Raw genomic sequence first — 15725 nt, 5'->3', positions numbered from 1 at the left:
TCCTGCTGAAATGAAAAGGTACATCATTTCAACATAATATCTTTGATCATATCATCATCGGTCAATACTTATAGTAATAAACATAATAATTATGGTGTATTTTATTTATCTTTGCTATTTTTTAAATTGTAGTTTAACCATATTTTTACACTTTTAAAATTAATATAATTCAGTATTTGTGAATGTGATTTAGATTATGAATAAATTTAGAATACAGAACAAAATTGTTGATTGTACACTGCGTGTATGTAAACTGGATTTATTGTCGTATTTCTAATGATTCAAAATAATATTTATTTTGCTTCATTATTAAAGATGTATTGTCCCTCAAAAACATGAAAAATTAATTCAATCAGACTTTGAATATGTTATTTTGTAGTTTTAATAAAGTTAATCGAAAAAAAAAACAAAAAAAATATAATGTTTTCACTTGTAAAATGACAAAATAAATGGTTAAATTCAACCAAAAATCCATTGGCTAGCAGCCAATTTGACCATTTTTTGCTTTAAATTACATTTTTTTCAGGTAATACATTTTTTTTCAATCTAATTTTTGGTCAATGTGGATAACTATTATGTTACAATAAAATGGAATGGAAAATTTTATTTTAAAGAATTATTTTTTCAGGGGGACAATACATCTTTAAACATTAAAATTGATTCATTTAATTAAACAACAATATAATAAATGGATGAGAACTGCTGCTGTTGATTGACTACTGACTGGGATGATTTGTCATGGATTTTGAAACAAGGGACGACCTAAAATGACGAAATGAAGTGCTGAACTCTGATGTCTTTTGCAATATTAAATTCATAAAGTTGATTTTTATTATTACTGTTAACAAAACAAACAAAAAAAAAAATTAACGGTAAAGAGAAAACATTATCATATATCTATATAACCTATGTGAACTATCATCAGGAATTAAAGGTATAAAAACGTATTTTACTAAAACAATAGGAAGATTCAAATGTTGTAAGCCTACATATTTACAAAAGGAATGGAAAACCCAAAGATGAAATGAAAAGCTGTTGTCAAGCGTCTTTAACTCCTATAATTTGTAAGATTGTTGAGAAATTGCTTTGATGTATCTAGAATAATATAATAATATACTAATTACATTTTTTCAGTTTGGAATTAAACAAATGTATAATATTGAACTTTTACTTTCTAAGGTTTTCATTCATGGGCACAGTTAAAGGCTGTAAACATTTTAATTTTTGTTTTCTTGACTTTTTTTCTGCACTGGACGGTGTCTAATAAAAAGAACTTAATAACTCAGTAGCTGTTGGTGAAAACACCAATGGATTACAGATTTTATTTCAAATAAAGCGCAAGTCAAAGTTGGTGATATTGTAAATAATATTTCTTCTTTTTTAATTTGCTGATGATCACACCTTATCACGTCCTATAAAAATAATGATTGTATAATGCTTCAAATAGATTATATTTAATTGCTAAATGAGCAAATGTCAACAATCTTAAAACCTTAAATCCTGTACAATGTGCCATAATATTCTCTCAAACTATTTACATACACACTGTAACTTAGTGAACATTGTCTGATTCTTGAGTAATTCCAGTTAACTTGTCTTTACGTCTTGTTACATGCATTATATAAAATATGTCTTGGTCAAGTTGAACAAAGCTCTATTACTGCTAGTGGTTAGATTGTAGTGTGGGCACCATTTGAGAAATATTATGTTTAGAGAATAAAAAGTATACAAAGGAAAACAACAGTGATTTTAGACACACTTGGGACATAGGGCCTACCTTATTTTTATAGTTTGAAAGTGCTAGAAATATTACCTATTGGTTGATTGATCACTTTATTTCAGAATAAAAATGTCATACAACAATTAAAAAAAACCGGAAAATCACACTTGAATAGGATTTTTTCTCTCAAAACCTATTTGAAGACTCTATTGAAGACTTGTTTGAATTACATTTAAACTTTTATTAGGATTTAAGGTGTTGAAGGGTTACTATAGTTTTTTTGGTTTTGTTGGAATTCAAAAGGCAATTCATAATTCTTCCCAGAAAGCAAATTATTATTTACGATACAACTTTCCTACTATTAACTCAGACTTGGAGGCCTAGGATATAGACCTAGGGCCTAGGCTAGGCCTAGTTTAGTTAGTACTTGGTTGGCCACTATCTAGCCTATACTAGGGCCAGGCTACTTAATTACTAGTCTACTATGCTATGGAGTTTCCTACACAAGTTACACATTACAAAAATCACCTATTATGGACAACATAATGGATGGCGCACTACTCCAATAAAATCCACTATTGTGGACAAAAAGTCACCTATTTTGGACAGCCAATTATGAAAGTCACCTATTATGGACAAACAACAGCGCCCTCTAGTCCCTATTGTGGACAGAAAGTAACCTATTATGGACAGAAAAGTAACCTATTGTGGACAGATTTCACCAACCCCGCTCAAATTGATTAAAAAAATGGGTAACTATATGATACGTATGAGACATTAAAAATCAAGAACGTAGTCAGAGAGATGACTAGGAAATCTGCGTGAACGTGTGGATGTGCGATGAGACGACTGTGCTGGAACTTCCATTGGGCATTCTGTATGGATGATGGCTTGTCGTTCACTCACTAGAATGATCATTAGAGAATCAACACTCTACTATCAAATACCAAAACAATAAATCACTACATGGTGGCAGCAGTAAATTTGAGACGTTCCCGAGAAGTCAGTGAACATTCTTTTAAGATTCATGATTTAAGTATTAAGAAGAAGAAGTGACAGTGCCTACTCTACGGGCATGTTAAATTGGTAACCAACAAGTTAAATGGTTACGAAGATCTGGATTCCTGACAGTTTTTATACCTTTGTTTGGATATTACGACGAAGAAGTACTTTTGAGCTGAAGACTGCTGGGGGTCTAGGACAACTACCCCCTGGACAACTACCACCCGGACAACTACCACCCGGACAATTACCACCTGGACAATTACCCTGCTAGGACAACTACCACACGGACAACTACCCTCTTAGGAAAATTACCCTCTAGGACAACTACCCGCTAGGACAACTACCCCCTAGGACCAATACCCCCTAGGACAACAACCCCCCAAGGACAACTATCCCCTAGGACAATTATCCTCTAGGACAATTACCCTCTAGGACAATTACCCTCTAGAACAACTACCCCCTAGAACAACTACCCATGGGAAAACTACTCCCTAGGACAACTACCCCCTAGTACTACTACCCCTAGGTAGGTAACAGTCAAACCAATATTCCATATTTACTGAACTTGCAGTAAACGTGTAATGTCATTAAACAGCATGAACAAAATCAGGCCAATTGTATCGATAGTAAGGGGCTGATAAAAAAAATGTTTATATGATTTTCGATGACTGGTGCAACTTGGTAAACTGTGTTCCTAGATTTCTATAAGGCATCTTCATGTCAAGTGTAATTTATTATTAGAAAACAAAAGCAAAATAAATTAAATTAAATGAAAAGACTAATATGTAGGTGTCATGAGATTAGTTATTCTAGGTTTGGTTGTCCAGAGTGTGTTATTGTTCTAGAGGGGTAGTTTTCCAAGGGGAATATTCAATTCAATTTATTCCGGATTTTACTGGGGGACTCATCGCTTTCGATGGGACGTCCCATCCCAAATTTACAAATTTAATATAATTAAATAGACTCGTTAAGACCAAACATTGGTTATTTCAAACTCATATAAGATCATGATAGACACATAACTGAATAATATAAAATAAAAGATAAGCAAAACACTAACACTACAGTTTTCTTTCGTAGAACACTCTTAAAGTATAACAGAAAAAAGTTTTAACATCAAGTAGGTCTACGCATATGTCCTGGACATCTGAAGGCTTAAGTCCCAGATCCGAGGGAATCTAAATAAAATAGAAGTTGTTCTAGAGGGTAGTTGTCATAGAGGGTAGTTTCCGGGTGGTAGTTGTCCTAGGGGGTAGTTGTCCGGGTGGTAGTTGTCCTAGGGGGTAGTTGTCCGGGTGGTAGTTGTCCTAAGGGGGTAGTTGTCCGGGTGGTAGTTGTCCTAGGGGGTAGTTGTCCGGGTGGTAGTTGTCCTAAGGGGGTAGTTGTCCAAGAGAGTAGTTGTCCTAGGGGGTAATTGTCCGGGTGGTAGTTGTCCTAGGGAGGTCATTGTCTAATTGTTATTAGCATGATAGCATGACAACTTTAAGATCTGGTAAAAATATTGATAAGACCATCAGAAAAAGATACTAGGGAAGATATGGTTGACCAAACAGAGGTTTACCAAGTCAATGAAATGCAGGATAAAATGGCTAGGGATATTGATTTGCCCGAAATACCAGGCGGTATGCCTATAGATATTTTTTTTTTTTTTTGTGGCGCAAACGCCACTTTTATTCACATTCATATTATCTCATGTCATTACATAAAAACCATATTATTTAACTCATTTTTGTTAATTATAAATGTCGTTACAATTCATCAGTAACATTTTTACATTTATGAATTCCGTATTACCTCCTTTTTTCATTAATTTTCTTATATTTTTCTATACACTTGACAATGATCATCATTATCATCTATCCCGTTTTAACCAATTTTACACATAAAAAATGTGTGAGTTTTTCATTTTCATTTGTTTATTTTCATTTTACAACCCGGATTATACAATGTATTTATATACAAGATAAAAACGAAATAAAAACATAACAGATCAGTACCACTAGTAACTCGTATCAACCAATCAATCAATCAAAGTAACATTTATTTCTCTTCTTCTCTTTCATAGAATATAAAAATTAACAGTAAATATGATTAAAATAAGAGGGTCAACATTCCATAAAAAGCGAAGCTTGTATAAGGCAGCCCATAAAAACTGAAAACGAAAACAGGACAACACGGGAACCAGAAACAGGACAAAAACAGTAATGAAGACTTTTAGTTTCAGGGTACCGAAAAAGACTAAATATAAAAACTACAATGAGTGAAAGGATAATTACACATAACTAGATAAGAGGTGTCGTTTCAATTTAAAAGAAAAACTCTTCTTAGACAAAGCACTTTTTATAGGAACTGGTACGTTATCCCAGAGTTTAGGACCAGTGAACTTAAAGTAGTTTAAAAAAAAAAGGAATACGTATTTGATTTGCGCTCCGAGTTTTGTGGTTATAAAAATTAAGATTGAAACTAAATAAATCATCAAAGTGTGATGGTAGGATCGAGTTTAGCCATTAATAATGGAAAACACTTTGTTGAAGATGGTTAATATCCTGAATTTTAAGAAGACCAAATGAAGAAAATAAAGGATTGGAATGGGATAAGAGAGGAGAATTTGCTATGTATCTTACGGTTTTCTTTTGGATCAATAACAGTTTTTTTTAAGTAGGACGGGTATGTATTACCCCAAATAATATTACAGTAAGTGAGATAAGGGAGGATTAATGGACAGTAAAGAATCCGGAGTATGTTTTGAGGGATGAAAGATGATAATCTATATATGATACAAGAACTTTTTGATATTTTGTTTTTGACTTGAGTAATCTGATGTTTCCAATATACTTTACTGTCCAGATAAACACCAAGAAATTTAGTTCAACAATAGGTATTAATTGATCTTAATTTTTAGTTTGAAAGTACTGGTATTTAGTGGTATTTGTAAATTTTTGAACACCATACAACAGCACTTCTTTAAATTAGCAGAAAGTTTGTTTGCAGAAAAGTACGTTAACATTTTGGGTAGATTTTCAGTTGATATTTTAAAAAGGGAATCTATATTGTTATCAGTGTAAATTAGGGTTGTGTCATCAGCATACAACAGAAACAAAAACATATTCAAGGCATTATGGATATCATTTATGTATAATAAAAATAATAGAGGCCCAAGCAGGGAACCTTGAGGGACTCCACAAATAATAGGAAGAAAATCAGAAAGGGTGTGTTTAAATTTAGTGCATTGCTTGCGGTTTGAAAGGTAGCTTTTGAATAAATTATATACAGGGCCACGGATTCCATAATTATGTAACTTATATAATAAAATATCGTGATCAATTGTATCAAAGGCCTTCGAGAGGTCAATGAAAATACCAATGGCAAATTCAACCATCTCGATAGCCCCAACAATTTCATTTGTTAATTGAAGAAGTGCGGTAGATGTATTATAGTTCTTACGAAAGCCAAAATGTTTATTGTAAAGTATCTTATTTTTTTGAAGATAATTGTATGTTCGATCATAAATAAGGCGTTCAAGTATTTTGGAAAAGATCGGTAGCACTGATATAGGACGGTAATTACTGGAATCATGGATGGCGGAGGGAGGTAATCTTTAGGGAGTTACGGAATTGCTTATATTCATTAATGTTTTTGTCATTTGGATAGCGGAGGGATTTGGAATACAGTTTTTGTTTATGCTTTATTGAATTTAAGAGTTCATCCATCATCCAGGTCTTTATTTTTTTTTTACCTGCAGACTGCTCTTGAATTGGAAAATGTTTACCATACAGTCGTTTAAATTCAGTTTCAAATGAAAGTAAAGCAATATTAGGATCATCCGTACCATAAACACCAGTCCAATTCATGTTTGACAAATCATTTTTTATGTTTGAAATATTTGTTTCGTTAAATTTTCTGTAGGTATGATTAGGGCTTACATAGTTTTTGGGACGGTTTGGTATATTTGATAAGGGTGTAATGTTAAAAATGGGTAAATGATCTCTAATCACTATAGAAAAGTCCAGATAGATAGGTCAATGTTAAAATCACCTAATAAGTAAATTATTTTGTTGGTTTTTGCTAAATTATTTAACAGGAGATCAAAAGCGTCAATAAAAGCATTCGTATCAAGAGATGGTGCCCTATAGATTACACCAACAATAATGTTTTGATTGGATTCAATTTCAAGTTCTATAAACAGGGCGTCGCACAGGGAGGGGTCTAGGAAAAGATCAGTTCTCTCTTTGAACACATTGTTATTTCGAACATACAACCCCACACCTCCACCAGCCCGCCCTAGTCTGTTTTGTGAAATGAAAGAATAACTGGAGATATTGGTTAATGGATTATCATCTTTCAACCAGGTTTCCGAGACTGCAATTACATCGAAATCATAATTTACATTGGTTAAAAATAATTTGAAAGAATCAATGTTATGAAGTAAACTTCTAAAATTAATATGCAAGGAAGAAAATTTTTTCACGTGACTGAGCTCTCCAATTAAGTGGGTCAGTTGGTCAGGTTGATAGTACTTACAATTGGGCTGGATAGAGGAAGAGAAAAAATTTGTATCAGGGTCAAAGTCATGAACATGTTTATCATAGTCTGCGTATGGGTTGAAGATTAAATTATTTAATCGATCTTGGTTAGGAAATGTTTCGGTACAGGGGTTCATTTGGGAAGAAAGTGACATATATACATGTACAAATCCAAAACATACACAAAAAAAACAGATAAATGGGGGACAGGTTAATGAGAAAATCAAATGTACCAAGTGGAATACCAGAGATCAGTCTCCATAGAGGTAAAAGTGCCTACACATTTTTTTTTCTTAAAAAAAAAAAATGTCTTATTAATGTTGTATAAATATAAACGAGAACAATTATTTCACTAATGAATTAGAAAATTCAGAAAAAGAAATTATGAATAAACAAGTTGAGGAAACACTTTATATGTAAGACAAATAAATGAATAATAATTTCAAAAATTAAAAGTTTTGCAGTAATTCCTTTTCTGATAATCGTATCAAATTTGAAATTATATTAGCATAATAGTATTTCTTAAAGCTACCAATTTACCCACTGGCTTATTTAGGCCTAAAGCTGATAACATTTTTAGTCGCGTGAAACGCAACTCTACAGCTCACTATGTCGGTCGGTTGGTAAACACTAACTTGAGCACGCGACTGCAGCCATGTATATGGCCTTGTTATTCTATAAATAGTGAATGCTGCTTTGTAAATATAATCTACTAGCTTATCTCCCGTTCATAGTATTAATTGCTTAAATGATATATTTATTGTGGTTTAAACTTACAAAGATACTTGCTAACTAAAAGATAACTAAAAAACAAATGATTTTCATTTTCAATTTCTCCACATTTGTCACACGTTTGTGTTTCTTTAACTTTCCACTGATAAAGCCGTTTGTTGGTAGGCAGTATTCTATGTAACATCTTATAATTGAATTGTACTAGTTTATTATCCTTCATTTTACATACTTTCCGTAACCAAGATGTTTTTTCCAATCTATATTGTTATTAAAGTACTCTTCCCATTTTAGTTGTGACATTGGAATAATGAAATATTCTTTCACAAACCATGAGTATATTAGTTTGGTAGTATTAATCTCATATTTGGTCCCAACTAACTCATTATTATCATCACATTTGAAAATATCTACATCCTTAATAATACGTTTCCGCTGAATTGGTATTGCCTTAATAAAGCACAAATACTCATTTAACCAGTTTGTTTTACATTGTAGTTTCACCAGTATTTCGTTTGATGTTAAAAAAGTGTTCTTATTAACAATGTCTTTAATACAAATAATGCCACTGGCAATCCAATGCTTGTAGAAAAGCGAGTTATTTTTTAGTTTAACGTAGTGGTTTCCCCACAGTTGCTCATTCATTATATCGTTATAACTTTCAGGGTTTTTTAGAGATTCTGTTATAATTTATGTAGGCTTTTATCATATTTTTGTAAAACATTGGAATATTATCTGAATTAACATCAATAATACTATAACATGACATATTAAATAAAACATTAACATCACATATTGTTTTAATATAATACATTGGAATACTTTTCCATTTAGCACCATCATCATTCATAATTCTTTTTAACCAGCCACACATGAGTGCGCTAACATGAAGAGTAAAATCAGGCATTTTAATGCCTCCCATCTCAACATCACCAATTAGAGTTTTTCTTTTTATCTTTTCCCTTTTATTATTCCAGATTACAGTTTCACATTTAACTGGTTTTGTTATGTAGGAAACCGTATTTAATCTTTTCCAATGTTTACTGAAGAGTTTTGTAATTCATTTAAAGAAGAAATAGAACATTTTGAAAACACAGATTTACCAAAAAGAAGATCAAATACAATGAACAATTATGGTGTAAGTGTGGCTACCGTAAATGCCCTGCTTTGCATAAACTACTCAAACCCCCACCCCACCTCAAATTAACTCCCCTACCCCATACAACATCATTTGGTATAAATGCCCTCTCATAAACAGCCCGGAACCTCTACTTTTTCCCTCAAATAAATGCCACCACATGCATTACACACAATATTGTATTATAACACATTTGTATAATATGTAGTAGAATTCATTGACTTCCATGATCTACAATTGACCAAGTATTGTGATTTTTACTGTATTTTATCACTTCTTGATATTGATTTTGTTTTTAAAGAATTTATTTGATTTCTTTGTTATGTAGAAGGATTGAAAATAAATAAAAATAAAATAAAAGCCACTACTATTAGTAAAGCATAAACCTGCTTAAAATTCTCAAAATGTATTGCTCAATTTCTTTTGTTGTAGGTATTAATGAATAAATTGGGATTTGATGACTACTTCATCACACCTTTACGTCAGAATTACATAACTCCACTCGCTAGGCTCTTGTATCCAGACAGTGGTGGAGACTTGTTAGACTCTCACAAAGCTTTTGTTGTAAAGTACAAGAGAAGAGAAGATTTGGATCTTAACTATCATTATGATAATGCAGAGGTCACTCTTAATATATCACTTACAAGTGATTTCACTGAGGGCTCATTGTATTTTGGAGGCATGCGTCATGTAAGTAGAAACAATGCCTGAAAATGTCCGGTTATAAAAAAACAAAGCAATGATTTGTATAATTTTGGCACTGAATAAGTAATACTTTATGAATTTTATTATTATTTATGATTTTTTTATTATGACCGATACAATTTTGTTATTATGACCCGAATACAATTTTTAAAAGTAAAAATGTAGCTATATTGGTGACAATCATATTGTATTTATTCTCCCAACCACCCTCAGATGCTTGTTTTAAGTACCTCAACTTTTCTGTTCATACACATGATAAGGACTCAAGACAAGATGTTCTTAATGTCATTTCCTGGTGGCAGTCTGAAGCCAGTCTAACATTAGTCATATAAAATATTGCACATTAGGCTTCCATGTTGGCTTTTGTATACCTCTGTTGAATCTACAAGTGACATGGTTGTCTTTTATTTAGCAACATAGCAGGTTTGTTAATTTTGTGTTGTTTTTCACAGCAACGAGGAATAGAAGAACCACAGCGTACTGAATATTGCCACAAGCCAACGTATGGTTTAATTCATCGAGGACAACACATGCACGGTGCTCTTCCAATATCAGATGGTGAACGGTACAATCTAATTATTTGGATGCGATCTTCCAAAATAAGGAATAAATTATGTCCAATGTGTGATAATAAACCTCAACTTATTAAGACTGTTGGATTCGGAGATGGCTTCACTCAACCAGAAAATACAAGTGTCGTCGTACTTTATAATGCATAGGTCAACAATTTTACAACTCAAATAATATATTTACAAGATTCTTCCAATGGACATGTGTATTTATGACCTCTCTGCGACCTAACTATGTGACATGTAAAGATGTCAAGAATGGTTGAGCCCGTGTTAAGGCATAAAGACATTGGTTTGAAATCCTTATGGGAAGTTTATAAGAAGATATGAAAACATTGTCTCCATCAAACGGAACTATTATAGTACTATATATACATTAGTATATTTTTTATAAAAATATATCATATAATAAAAATAATAATAAACTTTTATAAAGCGCTATTTACTGATGCCTCACAGCACTAAAAGACCAACAAGAATTATTGAAAAAGGTGATTTTAGAAGTGGCTTAAAAGATTTACATTGACGGGTATGGAGTGGAAGCTGGTTCCAAACTAGTGACACTTGTGCAAAAAACTCCTTGAAAATAAGCTTAATTATTGTTTAATAATCTGTAAAAAGTATTTAATATATTGTTGGTGGAAAATGTTTTAATAAACAAACGAAGATAAAGAACTGATTGTAAAATTGTTGAAAATGTTTTAATCAACAAACGAAAGAAAGAACTAATTGTAACATATTGTTGGAAATGTTTAATAAACAACAACGAAAGAAAGAACTACTTTAGTTGTTGGAAAATGATAGAAAGAACATAAACGGCTATCTCTTGCAGAGGCCTATTTAGTTCATTGTTGAAAATGATAGAAAGAACATAAACGGCCATCTCTTGCAGAGGCCTATTTAGTTCATTGTTGAAAATGATAGAAAGAACATAAACGGCCATCTCTTGCAGAGGCCTATTTAGTTCATTGTTGAAAATGATAGAAAGAACATAAATGGCCATCTCTTACAGAGGCCTATTTAGTTCATTGTTGGCAAACTGCTTTCAGTGGTTTATTCAATTCATCGTAATCTGGATTCAATTTGTCTTCCACTCGTTTCATCCAGTCATCAATTTCCGGCTGGTTCTTCAGTAAACCTTTACCAGATGGACAGGCCAACGGTTAAACAACCTGAAGAATTTTAGAAATACTATTAATATATATGAAATATTTTAATGGGAACGAATGAAATTTTTTTCTTACTAATGCATGCACTAATGTAACATAAACTCCAAATATTTAGAATTTCATTTTTTTTATCGATATTTATTGTTTCTGTTTGATGAATAAACAACGATATGACAAAAATGCATCTTATAAAATCAAACAATGCTCCTTCAGAAGGTTGTCCGTTGATGGTTAATGAATAAAGAGCGATAGGATGATTTGGACAATGGGAATGTATCGTATAAAATCAACTACTATAGCTCCGTCGGAAGGTTGTCCGTTGATGGTTAATGAATAAAGAGCGATAGGATGATTTGGACAATGGGAATGTCTCGTATAAAATCAATTATAGCTCCGTCGGAAGGTTGTCCGATGGTTATTGAATAAAGAGCGATAGGATGATTTGGACAATGGGAATGTATCGTATAAAATCAACTATAGCTCCGTCGGAAGGTTGTCCGTTGATCGTTGATGAATAAAGAGCGATAGGATGATTTGGACAATGGGAATGTATCGTATAAAATCAACTATAACTCCGTCGGAAGGTTGTACGTTGATGGTTAATGAATAAAGAGCGATAGGATGATTTGGACAATGGGAATGTATCGAAAAAAATCAACTATAGCTCCGTCGGAAGGTTGTCCGTTGATCGTTAATGAATAAAGAGCGATAGGATGATTTGGACAATGGGAATGTATAGTATAAAATAAACTATAGCTCCGTCGGAATGTTGTCCGTTGATGGTTAATGAATAAAGAGCGATAGGATGATTTGGATAATGGGAATGTATCGTATAAAATCAACTATAGCTCCGTCGGAATGTTGTCCGTTGATGGTTAATGAATAAAGAGCGATAGGATGATTTGGACAATGGGAATGTATCGTATAAAATCAACTATATTGATGGTTAATGAATAAAGAGCAATAGGATAAATAATATATTGTATATATTTTTATGTTGCGTTTTTTTGTTTCCTTTCATTATTTTGCTCAATTGTTTTATTTTGGTTGCGCCACTAACTCGGATGTCAATATAAATTTGTGCTGTATTTGAAATAAATAATAAGGTATTATAAATGTATATTATTATTTATTTATAGGTCAGCTGGTGCGTTTACAATTGTTAATCCATCCATATCTGTGAAGATATATACACCAGGCCTAGAGAACCAATTACGGTTATTTAAATAAACGCAACCGCCCCACCCCCTCTTCCCATAAAACATCCCTTGTAATAAACGCCCCTTGAGTCTTGAATTTAGTCTATTTCGAATATAGTGTAGGGTAGGCTATTCGTAAGCTTTTTATGAACTAATCAAGTTCTACTACTCTAAATTGCATATTTGTTTATGTAGGATGTACAAGGCAGGCAATGCAATTTATTTTAGAGTGATTTCATTTTGTACATGTTTTAAATTGTATCTTGTATTATTGTTATTATTCGCCAGTTTCATAATGTATTTTTGTTTATGTTTTAATGTTTTTCATATGGACAAATAAATATTAGCAGTATCAGCACTTATTCTTTTTATTAACTATACCTACAGAAAACGTCGTTTAAGATAATGCTTTTGCTAAATAAATAGGAAATACGAATTAGCAATTTACACCTCCGCTAAGGTAAATACAGACACACTTTAACAATGTGTGAAATATGGTGTTCCAAGTTAACTAGCTAGAGAAATAAAGGGTTAATCACCTTAATTGTGATTCATTAAATGTAGGCCTAGTACTTACATCAGTGTAAGATATCAACAAAATGCCCAGTTTTACCGTGACCATGTGCTGCCACCGAGCACTCGACATTCTACGCATACGATTACAGACTGTGCTTGTTATTAGCAGAAGGGTCAGATCCCTTCCTGGAATTGACATTCGTTATATTTTAGTTACCTAGGAGTACGTTATGTTGTAATTAATAAATAAAAATAATTCTGCTCTTTAGTGCTACTTTAAAACGTTGGGAAGAATTAATGATGCCTGTCTATTTAGCTTAAAATCAAGAAATGTCGTTGTGTCGCGACAGTTTGTTTTAAATAAGTTAATCTTTTGTACATTAAAACTAGTATCCAGTTATGATTGATTCTTGCTATACAGCTGCAAATTATACAACAACTTGTAGTGCTGGTTTTTCTATCTTAAACTTATATAAACCACAATGTATTCTTGCTAATAACAATATTCATAAACATAAAGTTATAAAAAGTACAAGAACATTATTATCGATATTTTTTCGTAACAAATAAATCGATCTGGTAAGGCTTACAAGCAAACTGAAATTTGATAAAGCAAGCATTCATTGTTCTGCTTTAGGCCTACACACCTTGAGAAAAATAATGAAATCGTGAATAACAAACAGTGATACAGAAACTGGTGGTGCTTGTTTTCTATCTTTAAGTTTTAAATAGCACAGTGTATTATTGCTCCAATATGAATAATATAAGGAAGTTATACAAAGTACAATAACAGGCCTCTCATTGTTACCGATCTTTTTATCCAATAAACAAATCTTTCTAGTACCGGTAAATCGGAAGTGTGGTAATTGTAAAAGAAAAAATGAAACACATTTATGCTCCAAATATTATTTGTTTTACAGCTTTATATAAGGCAGCTTTAAAAGTTCAACAATATTAATACTGATTAATTTTTTTGTATAAATACTAGTAATTCGCAGAAAAAAAATCAGGCACAGCTTAAAAGAAAAATGAAACAAGCTCTGATGAGTGTATTGTTATGCCTATAAGGAAGTAAAGTATGCCTACAATAATAATAGTACTAAGAAAACATAAAATCAATTACCTTGTACAGTTGTACATTACAGTATCACATCGATTTGGCCCTGGTTGGAATCTTTTATATTATGTACAATATTTAGGGTTTTTTATTCAGACATGCAGATTTTTTTACAGTGCCTGACAATGTTATGTTATGTCCGTTCATTTTTTTTATTCAATCGAAAACAAAAGGGAATTAGAATTTTGAAAGTGTGCAATAAGCAATTATGTCTGATTTTCACTTATATGTTTAATATTATTTTTTATTAGTAGGCCTAATGTTCCACGCGTATAATTTATATTATCAACCCATTGCCAAAAGTAAATAGACCCAGTGTACCAACAGATTTTAGACCAGTTACAAGTACTTTACTAATTTAATGTTTTGAAAGATTGAATGTATAAAGACTCAAAGAAACATTTGTAATGATATTTACCAACGCCTTGACAAAGTCAAACAAAGTTATGTAAATGTCTATCTTTATCGATTTCCCCAGTGCATTTAACACTATTTATGTTTTAATTGATAGGCTGTTAAGTATTAATGTCATCTAATCTTGTCAAATTTATACTTAGTTGCTTGATTCATAGACAGCAGATGGTTGAGTGTGGTATCCTATAGAATAAAAAGGTTGTTTTATTTCTCCAATTTTATTTTTATTTTATACTAGTAGTTTTAATATTTTAAGTAAACATTGCAATATTGTTAAATATGCCGACGATACTGTTATTAGTGGTTTTATTTGTGACGGAATCAAGATATAAATGAGTATCTTAATGAAGTTGAAATATTTGTAAATTTGATAATAGACTTATACCTGCATAATGCATTAGTTGAAAGAATCATCCAATATAAATATTTGGGTACTATAACAGATAACACATTACAATAGGAATCTAACTCTCTTATGATTTCCAAGAAGCATCTCAAACACTCTACTTTCTCAGAAACCTCAAGCAAATTAGAGTTGATAACTATGGAACGCCATCGCTGCCTCTGACAGCAACCTTCAATTATATTCGGCTCTTTTAGCATTTGGCCCTTTACCATTACGTTCGGCTCTTTCAGCATTCGGCCCATTTCTATTCGGGCCATTTACAATTACCTTCAGCTCTTTTAGCATTCAGCACATGTCTATTGTATTAGTATTCGGCCCATTTACCATTACGTTCGACTCTTTCAGCATTCGGTCCATTTCTATTCGGCCTATTTATCATTACGTTCGGCTCTTTGAGCATTCGGCACATATCTATTCAGCCCATTTATCATTACGTTCGGCTCTTTCAGCATTCGGCGCTTATTTATTCGGCCCTTTCTCAATTACGTTCGGCTCTTTTTGATTCGGCCCTTTTT

The 15725-nt window shown here is 32.2% G+C and overlaps 1 pseudogene; it reads left to right on the top strand.

Annotated features, from left to right (window-relative positions):
• Positions 1–9013: 9013 nt before the first annotated feature.
• LOC144835776 (2-oxoglutarate and iron-dependent oxygenase domain-containing protein 2 pseudogene) lies at positions 9014–10679 on the top strand (annotated as a pseudogene).
• Positions 10680–15725: the final 5046 nt, after the last annotated feature.

This window comes from Antedon bifida, chromosome 2 (assembly GCF_963402885.1).
Source record: "Antedon bifida chromosome 2, ecAntBifi1.1, whole genome shotgun sequence".
Taxonomy (NCBI): domain Eukaryota; kingdom Metazoa; phylum Echinodermata; class Crinoidea; order Comatulida; family Antedonidae; genus Antedon; species Antedon bifida.
Note: the sequence above shows the minus strand (reverse complement) of the source record. Positions and strands in the feature narration are given on the sequence as shown.